The sequence below is a fragment of the Scylla paramamosain genome, chromosome 28 (genome assembly GCF_035594125.1).
Source record: "Scylla paramamosain isolate STU-SP2022 chromosome 28, ASM3559412v1, whole genome shotgun sequence".
Lineage (NCBI taxonomy): Eukaryota > Metazoa > Arthropoda > Malacostraca > Decapoda > Portunidae > Scylla > Scylla paramamosain.
In genome coordinates this window covers 15,082,251-15,092,250 of record NC_087178.1, presented here as the reverse complement: position 1 = coordinate 15,092,250, position 10,000 = coordinate 15,082,251, and the positions used below count along the sequence as shown (strand labels likewise).

Here is a 10,000-nt window from a genome sequence, read left to right as displayed (position 1 = left end):
ACTTCACTGGAAATGGCGAATAAAAAGATGAACACAAGTAGATTTAGTGACATATTTTAAACGTTTTGAGATATTTTCAGCGCTTTGAGCTCTCATAAGAGATAATATCAAAGGCTACTGCTTTTATTAGTTAGGTTCGCTTGGATGATTTTTTTTTTTTTCCCCAGCTGATGGTGTTAAGTCTTGCTGAGTTACGAAAATCACAAAAATATTCGAAAATGTCAATAATATTCGTAGTCCAAATTGGGCGATGAAGCGTTTTAAACGTCCCTAGTGCGAGAATTAAACAGAATGAAAGAAACCGTCATGTAAAACACCACAATGCTGCATAGAACGATGGCGACAGACCTGGCGCCTTACCACATCAACCTGAGCTCTGTACTTTTCTTTCATCAATGCGACGCTCACAAACTCACTTGGCGCCACATGACCACGCTGCTGTGGTGCAAATATCGGTTAATCAATCAAATAATAGACTCATACACATGTCCTCCCACCGCCTCAAGGAAGGTAACTCAAACAGGTGCACAAGAACGATTTAACGTCAACAACAATCAACTTTAAATGGATGGAAATACTTGGACTGCTGATGGCAGGGATGCGGGTGCCAGCAGGGGCGCGCGGGGCACAGTGCCGGGAGAGGGTCGTCCTGCTGGCCCGACCCGACAAGAGTCAGACTGGCTAGTGCCATCTCAAACCCGACAGGAGCAACACGTACGCCGCTTCGCTCCGCCGCGACAAGTCGCTCCGCACGCAAACTTTTTCATTCCCATGCTGGAGGCGAGGCGGCCACTTCGCCTCCTTACCGCCCAACCTGACGCCCCGACGCTCATCGCCTGCTGCTGAAGATGACTGATTACCTGAACATTTGAATCCTTTGAGGTAAGTCTTGGTGTTGGCCCAGCAGCGGCGGAGACTTGGTTCACGGCGACCTATTTGGTTCACCGCTACTTGTTCCGTTCCTTCCCCGTGACGACACGTTGCCCACCGGTACTGACACTACTGACGGGCCTCGCTGTCTGCTTCCTGCGAGGGCGACACTGACCACGTGAGAGGAGCCACTGACAAACTTGAGCAAACTTCACCACACATCCACATACTGCGTAACACTGACAAACCTCCCATGGCTTTTAATACACCTTTGACCTCCTGATCACTATACTCTTCTCGTGGTATATGGGACACGAAAATACGACATCCATTATACATAATTACTCCGTCAGTCGTTCACTTCATCTCCTAAAACTCCGTCTCATTTTTTTTATTCCTTTCGGTTTCCTTCTTTCTTCTCTTTTGCAAGGCCCGTAAGTTAAAAGTATTAAAAAACTGAGTACAGCGCTGCACGGATGAGCGAGAAGGGAAATGAACACGTCTCGTAATTAATCACAGACCATCAGCTCTAATTTCCTCTGGGACTGCATCGAAATTATGGCGAGATTTGATGTACCGATTTCAAGATTTTCTTTTCCACATATCCTTGTCTGTGTGTGTGTGTGTGTGTGTGTGTGTGTGTGTGTGTGTGTGTATGTGTGTGTGTGTGTCCAACTACGCCTCAGTATTCGTCGCACCAACCCAACGCTCACACTTAAAAAAAAAAAAAATAAAAAATAAATAAATAACAAAGCCACCATATTTCTCTTTGCGAAATGTGTTCAAGGATTCCATACACCGTCAACAAACATATCCACTCAGTAAACCTTAACTCAATCGTAAAAAGATCTAATTAACATCACATTTCATAATCATAAGGCTAAAAAAAAAAGAAAAAAAGTCACATTATTTTACCTTACGATCTGTTTTAAGGAACATTTAACCCTATAGACACATATTCCTACACAGTAAACTTTAATCTAATCCCCCAGAAAGAGAGAGAAAGAAAATTTTAATTAATGCGCTGACTTATCTACTTTCCGACTAATGTTCTAAGTCTCTCTAGGCCCTTCCCCGTTTTCTGTGACACGTGCTTAGTGTATCTACATAAACAAGGGCAAGAGTTAAGAGTAATTCCATCGTCTTGTGGTCGTGTTGTGAAGGTCTGTGGCGAATTACTGATGAGTATTGATTGCATGAAGAGGGTCAGGAGGGAGGGATAGAGGGAGAGAGGGAGGGAGAGTGGAGATTATTCACCTCGCTTGTGGGTCATCTGCCAACAGGTGGTGGAAGTGGTGGTGATGGTGATGGTGGTGGTGATAATTTTCTTTTATAGCCTTCATTCTTGTTATCTTTCTACCGATACTGTGACGGTGGTAGTGTTGATGGCGGTAATAGTAGTAGTAATATTACTTTTCCTCTGATACTGTGATGATGGTAGCAGTAGTGGTAATAGTAGTAGTTAAAATACTGTTCTTACTGGTCCTGGGTTGGCGGTAGTAGTAGTGGTGATAGTAATAGTTATAGCAGTTATATGTTCTGATACAGTGATGATGATAGTAACAGTGGTAATAGTATGTAGCACAGTATTTTTTGTTCTGATACTGCGACGGTGGTAATAGAAATATTAATAGTAGTAATAATATATCTTTGTTCTGATAATGTATTGGTGATAGCAGTGGTAATGGTAATAGTTCCAGTACTTTTGTTCTGATACCACTGTGATGGTAGTAGTAGTAGTGGTGGTAACAATAGTAGTTAAAATACTTCTAATGCTGCTGGAAAGGTGGAACTAGTGGCAGTAGTGGTGATGATAGTATTAATTACAAATTTATTTTTACTGATAATGTGGTGGTAATAGTGGTGATGTGGTAATATCAAATTACAATAATAATCTACGCATATAACAGACCGACATACCTTTTAAGAGTGGAGAACCAAGAGATGTCACGCCTTGTCTCGCTGTTGGAATAAGAATAAAGAGGAGAGGGTTCCTTGTCTCCGCCACTCCTTTCCTCGTGCTCGCCTTCACGACACGCACGGAACACGGTGACAGCATTCCTCACACTGGGCCGCGGAGTGCCAGGCGGTTTCCCTGCCTGTTTGGGGAATAATAAACCAAATGGTAACAAACAAACAACATACAACTAAGAACAGACAGCAGCAGCAGCAACAAGAACAACATTATTATTATTTTTATTATTATTATTATTATTACTATTATTATTTAATATTATACTAGTTATCGTATTTTACTTATTTACATCTCCCAGTCATTTAAGCGGTCTTCCGGTCTCAAAACTCTTACTTCCTCTGATCTTCGCTCCTCTTCTATTTACTTTCCTTACACACGAAATGCCAAGCAGTATTTCTACAAACACTTCGCTGAAAAAACTGATATTTTTTCCTTCATCTTCTCAGTTTGCCATTCACTGGAGGGCAAAACAAGAACCGCGACTCCTGGAAAACTACACTGACTTAACCCATCCATAACTTTCACAATGATTGCTTTAGCGAGAATAACAGGCAAGTCTTCTTTTCTACAGACTACTGCATTATTTTTATTACTCTTTGAAAACTAAACACCGTAAAGCAGCTCGACACTATCATCGCTGCCACCACTACCACCACCACCACCACCACGATGGCAACAGTATTACGTAACCACCACCACCTTACCACCATATCATCATTACCAGCACCACACCACTCACCATCACTGTCACCTGTCATAACACAAAACCTCATCACCATCACACCAGTCACCACCACTGTCACCTCTATCATAACACAAAGCCGTATCACCACCACATCACCACAGCACAACCTGCCAGCAACAGCACCACCTCACCACAATCACCACCACTGAAGCATCACCATGACAGCCACAACAATACACAACCACAATGTATGAAAGCAGCGGTGTGTTTGTGCGCTCGTTCTCTCAAAATTAAGAATATTATACCGCTTATTTATATTCTCTCGTTATATTATTTTCCTTGATACCTCGGCGTATGAGGAAAACAGCAACAGCAGCAGCATCAGTAATAGTAGTAGTAGTAGTAGTAGTAGTAGTATATAGTAGTAGTAGTAACAGTATATAGTAGTAGTAGTAGTAGTATATAGTAGTAATAGTATTAACAGTATATAGTAGTAGTAGTAGTAGTAGTAGTATTAGTAGTAGTATATAGTAGTAGTATATAGTAGTAGTAGTAGTAGTAGTAACAGTATATAGTAGTAGTAGTAGTAGTAGTATAGTCATGAAAATATTACTCAGCACGCAATACAGATAATTAGAACATTAACATATAGTAGTAGTAGTAGTAGTAGTAGTAGTAGTGGTAGCAGCAGCAGTAGAAAGGAACCTATTAAACACATACAACAGTGAACATAAAACAGTATCAAATATATCGTCAGTGACATCTACAACAACAACAACAATAAAGAAATACGACAACAAGAACAACAAGAACAACAACAGCAACAACAACAACAACAACAACTACTACCACAACCAATACCACTACAATTACCGCCACTCCCCTAAGCACTCGTTCCTCAGCGGGCAATCAGGGCGGGGACAGGCGGGCCGCGAGATAAGCCTGCCCTCGATGCCTCGCGTGATGGCGGAACAACGGCCCGGGGAAAAGAAGAAAAAGAGACGGAGGCGTTGGGCTGAGTTCGCTGCGTGTGTTCCTGGGTCCTGTTTGGCCTTTATTGGCAATGTGGTGGAGTTTTATGGCGGGGCGAGGGCGGCGTCAGTGTTGGTGGTGGTGGTGGTGGTGGTGGTGAGGGCTAAGGTGGAGGTGGGCGGGTGGCAAAGTAGGAGGGGGGCGTGAGAGAAGGTTCGTCTATTAGTGCGTCGCGCAAGGTGATTGGCGTGGGAAAAATAAAAGAGAAAAAAAAATGAAGAAAAAAGTATGTTAAGTGAACGTTTTCTCTTAGTATTTTATTTTATTTGTTCTTATTCTGTCTCTCTCAGCTGCCTGATTTCTTTTTTTTTCGCGAAAGTTCAGCGGTTCGCTATAATACTTTCGTTTCTCTCTCTCTCTCTCTCTCTCTCTCTCTCTCTCTCTCTCTCTATTTCATTTTATTGGTGCCTGCAGGGAAGCCTCATAAAGGATGGTCCGGTGTTGATTCGAGACAGCAAGACGCCCCTATCGACTCTCCACCAGAAGATTTGAACACACCCATGAGACGAGACTCGAGGCTATCTTGCTATTTGAAGCTTCTATGTTATTCGAAGCTGATTTTGCTATTTAAATTCACTGTTGGCATCTCGAAGGCACTTTTGTTATACGAAGCCACTATTGTTATTTTAAAGCCACATTTGTTATTTGAAGCCACTCCTATGTCGAGGCCATTTGAAGACGTTGCTGTTATAGAGAGCCAGGGTTTTTTTTTTTTTTTTTCGAAACAGCAGTTGTCTCGAAGCCACGGTTTCTGTTCCTAAAACACCATTACTACCTGAAGCTGCTCTTGCTATTTCAAGGCTACAGCTCCTATTTCAAGCCACAGCTCCCAGTGATTACGGTTTCCTCACTGCATCAACTTACCTTCCCTCACTAAACTTTCACCTTCGTGGCAGTAGACGGTGTTGCGCGATCACTTGCATCACTAATACTAAAGTTCATATCTGCCATGACAACCTTCATGTTTCTTGTTTCGCATTTCTAATATTATCCTATACACACTGACTTCGCCTTTCCTCGTCTCGTGAAAACATACAACACACATCTACCTTCCCTCGGCTGTGTGACCTTAATTAGCATCCCTTGGTGGTGGGGTAACGCTTTGAAGATCGGCAAAAGGAAAAGGTAATTACAAGGCAAACAGATGAATGCGTGGTAATTATGGCTGCTCTTTGAAGGAAACTAAATCCGGCGTACCCAACACGAGCAGATCGACCTCCGAGCGCCAGCCCTGCCCAGTCCAGCTCAGTCTAGTTCAGTCCACCCCATGCTCCTCAATTATCTGCCCCTGCCGGAATAAAATGTAACGAAATACGAATAAATAAATCAGTAAAAAACATGTAAAGGTAAAAGGAAAAAAAGGTAAAACTAACTGAGCGTAGGCCATTTTTTTTCCACCACCCCTTTTTCCCCTCTGGACTTTTCCCCTCTGACTAACACCCATCGCGTGGACATTTTTCTTTTCCTTCTAGACATTTCTTTCTCCAGATATTTTCCCTCTTTATCTGTTTAACCTTTAATAGCAACAACCTAACTTAACGTAATGTAATGTAACCTAACCTAACCTGACCTAAGCTAATAAAGACTATTAAAAAGAACGCTATCGGTCAAAACATATACATTCTCTTGAAGAAAAAATAAACTGTCAGGGAGGAAAATGTGAAGAAAATGAAAATGTAAAGGAAAATGTGCAGGAAAATGTAAAAACTGTGGAGGAAGCTGGAGAAAAATGCAGAGGAAAATGTAGAGGATGAGGAGGAAAATGCAAACGAAAATGCGGAGGAAAATGTGGAAGAAGATGAAAAGGAAAATGTAGAGGAAGATGAGGACGAAATTGCGGAAGAAAATGTGAAAGAAAATGTGGAGAAGGTGGAAGGAGGGGGTTGCCCGCATTCAAAACCAATTGGACGATCGCAGTGGAAGGTTCGTAAACAGGACTGAACACAAGACAAGAAGCACGAATAGTACAAGTCTAGTGGCGAGGTATTCAACACATCAGTATCTTCCACCTGCGGAAGTTATCATGGATCGGACGTCCAACATATAATTTTTCTGAAACGACTCAAAAAAGAAAGAAGGAAAGAGGAATTGTCGTAAGCATCAACTAAATCATACCTAGGCGATCAATCCAAACAAGCTTCCATTACTCACCATGCAGCACAAGTCAAGTTCTGCTGTGAACGATGAGCAGCACGGCAAGGGGCAAGGGACTATATTTAGAAACACTTCTGTGCCGCACCTCCATTGCATTCAAAAAAGCTCTAGTTGAAGTTACACGGGTTTTTAATGTTGTTTTTACGGTTCTGATGACAGATTAACAAGATTTCTACAGTATTAAAAGAAGAAACACTTTTGAAAAGCCAGCTAATTGTCTCTGGCCTTTGAATATAGTCATGGTGTGAGAGCAAAGCGTTTCAGAATAGGAGTCTATGGGAGAGGTCAAGGCGCGTGGCGGCGCAACGGTGATTTCCCACTAAAGGTGACAAATCTCGTAACTAATATAAAGATTAGCAAACCGAATCTCTCGGGAACTTTGTACAGTCATACAGAACAATATCCTTACTAAAATGAAGCGAGTCATTTTGAATCAACCGACAAAGAATTATGGAAAATATTGTTTGAGAGGGGGATGCATTGATACGCCTGAGTGACAAGGGTTCGATACACATAAGCGTCTCGAAATTTCTGCTTTGAGATTCCTCAAGATACAAAGTAACAATACCACCACGCGTTTTTTTTTTTTTTTTTTGTGATCTCCATGCTTAATGGCTATGGAATGCCGGAGATTATTAGCTGACGTCGACCTGGTATCTGATATCTGTGATCTACTACTCAAAGGTTTGAATCACGATATACGCAACACACCCTTCGTGACATTTCAAGACAGCCAGGCTTGCCAACTATACCGAAATTGCAAGTCACTCTAAATTTTATGAAATTAAGCGTTCCGAGTCAGGATAATTTTCCGTACGATAGTACTCTCACTGTCTTTGTTTTCATATTCTATTGTCTGTTCCCTACCCCTCTTTGTACTCCCCTCTTTCCATTCTGTTGTAATCCAACTTTCTTTGATAAACTGTAAACTATATTCCCGGTGGGACGGCAATGCTGAACATGATTGGAGCAAGTAAGTACATTGAAATGAAAAACGATTGTGTTGAAAATGAAAGTATGAACTCAATTTTTCATGTTTTTTTTTTTTTTTCGGAAGAAGCCGAACTTTTTATAACGACCCGAGGAAAGTGTCACAAAATTTTCCAGCGAGTAAAAACGCTTCAATTGTAATACCAAGGTTTTCACATCGGATCACGTAATAAATATAGTTAGATGCTTCTCCTCAATTTCACCAGTGAGTGAGGCACATGATGAGATAAAATCCGGTCATTCTTAGCTACTCTTCTTGTTCATATCTGTCAGACAGCGCGACACGTTCCGGGAGAGAGAGACTGCAGTTATGTAGGAGGAAAAAAAATCTCTTGATCGTTCCTGAGCCGTGTCATTTCCTGAGTAAAGCAGTGAAGCAGCGAGGTAGTGCAAATGTTAGGGTCTGTGTCTCACCAGTGTCTCGCATCGCTCATCATCACAGACATGTTTCTGACTCGTGCTTCACTCATCACATGTTCCCTGGAGACTAGCAAGCTCATTATACTCGTACTCAGGTCACAAGCATGCACTACCTCCATTGTACTTAATTATTCTCTCTTTTATTTCTGTCTCACTCTATTATTTTACTTGAGGTATATTTTCCTTGACAATTATGGAATCTTGATACTCTTAATGCTCGCCTAAAACACCACGGAGCGTGCCTGTGTCATGTGAATCATCAGATCCAGGAGATCAAAGGAATCTTCCACCGTAAAAGCGTTTCTGTCCCCCCGCCCCGCCACACTCTGTCATTCCACTCAATTTGCTACACGTGATGCTCACAATTTGAACAGCGAGGCAGAAAACCAAAGAGAATCGCCATTTTTTATCAGATTCTGTGAAGGTGTAAGTAGGAAAAAGCAGACTGCATGATTGAGTGGTTTGGGTGCGAGGCTGAAATGGTGGGTTGACGGGGGGAACGGTGGAGAGGCAGGAGAGCAGAGACAAAGCAGGAAGGAGAATGGATTGGAAGGAAGGAAGGGAGAGAGAGAGAGAGAGAGAGAGAGAGAGAGAGAGAGAGAGAGAGAGAGAGAGAGAGAGAGAGAGAGAGTGCATAGCGTGGATGATGCAGCCTCGTCTCTTTCATCTTCTTGACTAAGGTTTGAGGTGTGAAGGTATGGCTTGCCTTTTTGCCGTCCCCATGGCAACCTAGTGAGGGGAAGAGAAGGCACGGCAGACGAAGACCGAGGTGAAGAGAGGAGGTGACTAGTTGTTTGTTCAGCATGGAAGTGATGACAGTAGACACGAGAGAGAGAGAGAGAGATAGATAGAGAGAGAGAGAGAGAGAGAGAGAGAGAGAGAGAGAGAGAGAGAGAGAGAGAGAGAGAGAGAGAGAGAGAGAGAGAGAGAGGTTCCGTTTTTGTGAGAATTAAGGGTAATTGTTTTGTCCTATAGAAGTAGATAATGATGCTAATGATAATGGTAATAGACATGGCTGAAGGACTGGCCTGGGAGAGATAAAACGAGCATTTGTTGCGTGACATTTCAACGGGATTAAAAAACTAATTTGTAAAGAAAAACTATCCATTGTTTCTTACATCCCAAAAGGCAGAATTCCGGTGGCGTGGCTTCAGAGCGGCTCTTTGTCTGTCTGTCGAATTCATTATGTGCGTGTGTCCGTCTTTCTGTCTGTTGCTTCCTCTTTGTCTCCTCTCTATTCGTCTGTCTTTAAATCTGTCTCCCTATCTATGTATGTCTGCTTACCTGTATATGCATTAGCTATGTGTGTGTGTGTATGTGTTTATTTGCCTGTGCATCTATTTGTCCGGTCTGTTTGTCTAACCTCATCAGGACTCGCGTGGCATCCTCAATATTCCTCATACTTCGAATTCCCTCCAGAGAAAATTGGGTGGTGAGTCACAAAGTCGTCGTCTTCTCCTCCTCCTGCCTGGAGAGAACATTGTCTTTGTTTGCGCTGCACAGGTGAACACCATCTTGCCCAATAGAAAACTCAAGTACTCGATAATGGAAGGAAAATATCCCGTCCTCCTTTTCCTCCTCTTCTTCTTTTTGGAAATTCTATTCTTGCTTATCCTCTTCCTTTCTGTCGTCCTCCTTTTTCCACCTCTTTGAAATTCCTTTCCTTTCTTATAATGTTCCTTGTAATCCTCCTCCCACAGCTTCCATCTTCACCGCCTCCCCGTTCTCCTCCTCTCGCTCCTCTTCGAAATTCCATTCTTCATTCTTCTCTTCCATGTAATCCTCTCCCTCCTCCTCCTCCTTCTGGTGAATGGATGCCTAAGACCTATTAGCGATAGGCCAGAGTGGGCGGTGAGTGGCGCTCCAACATGCCT

The 10,000-nt window shown here is 42.5% G+C and overlaps 2 long non-coding RNA genes across 3 annotated transcripts in view; one reads left to right on the top strand and one right to left on the bottom strand.

Annotated features, from left to right (window-relative positions):
- Positions 1–10,000, bottom strand: part of LOC135114989 (uncharacterized) — a 91,477-nt gene that overhangs the window by 70,175 nt on the left and 11,302 nt on the right. For both annotated transcript variants that reach the window (XR_010275746.1, XR_010275747.1), the window contains exon 2: positions 2,791–2,969. This is a non-coding gene — a long non-coding RNA (uncharacterized LOC135114989). The remainder of the gene's footprint in view (positions 1–2,790; positions 2,970–10,000) is intronic.
- LOC135114990 (uncharacterized) overlaps positions 122–10,000 on the top strand; it is a 68,408-nt gene continuing 58,529 nt past the window's right edge. The window contains exon 1 of the long non-coding RNA XR_010275748.1: positions 122–882. This is a non-coding gene — a long non-coding RNA (uncharacterized LOC135114990). The remainder of the gene's footprint in view (positions 883–10,000) is intronic.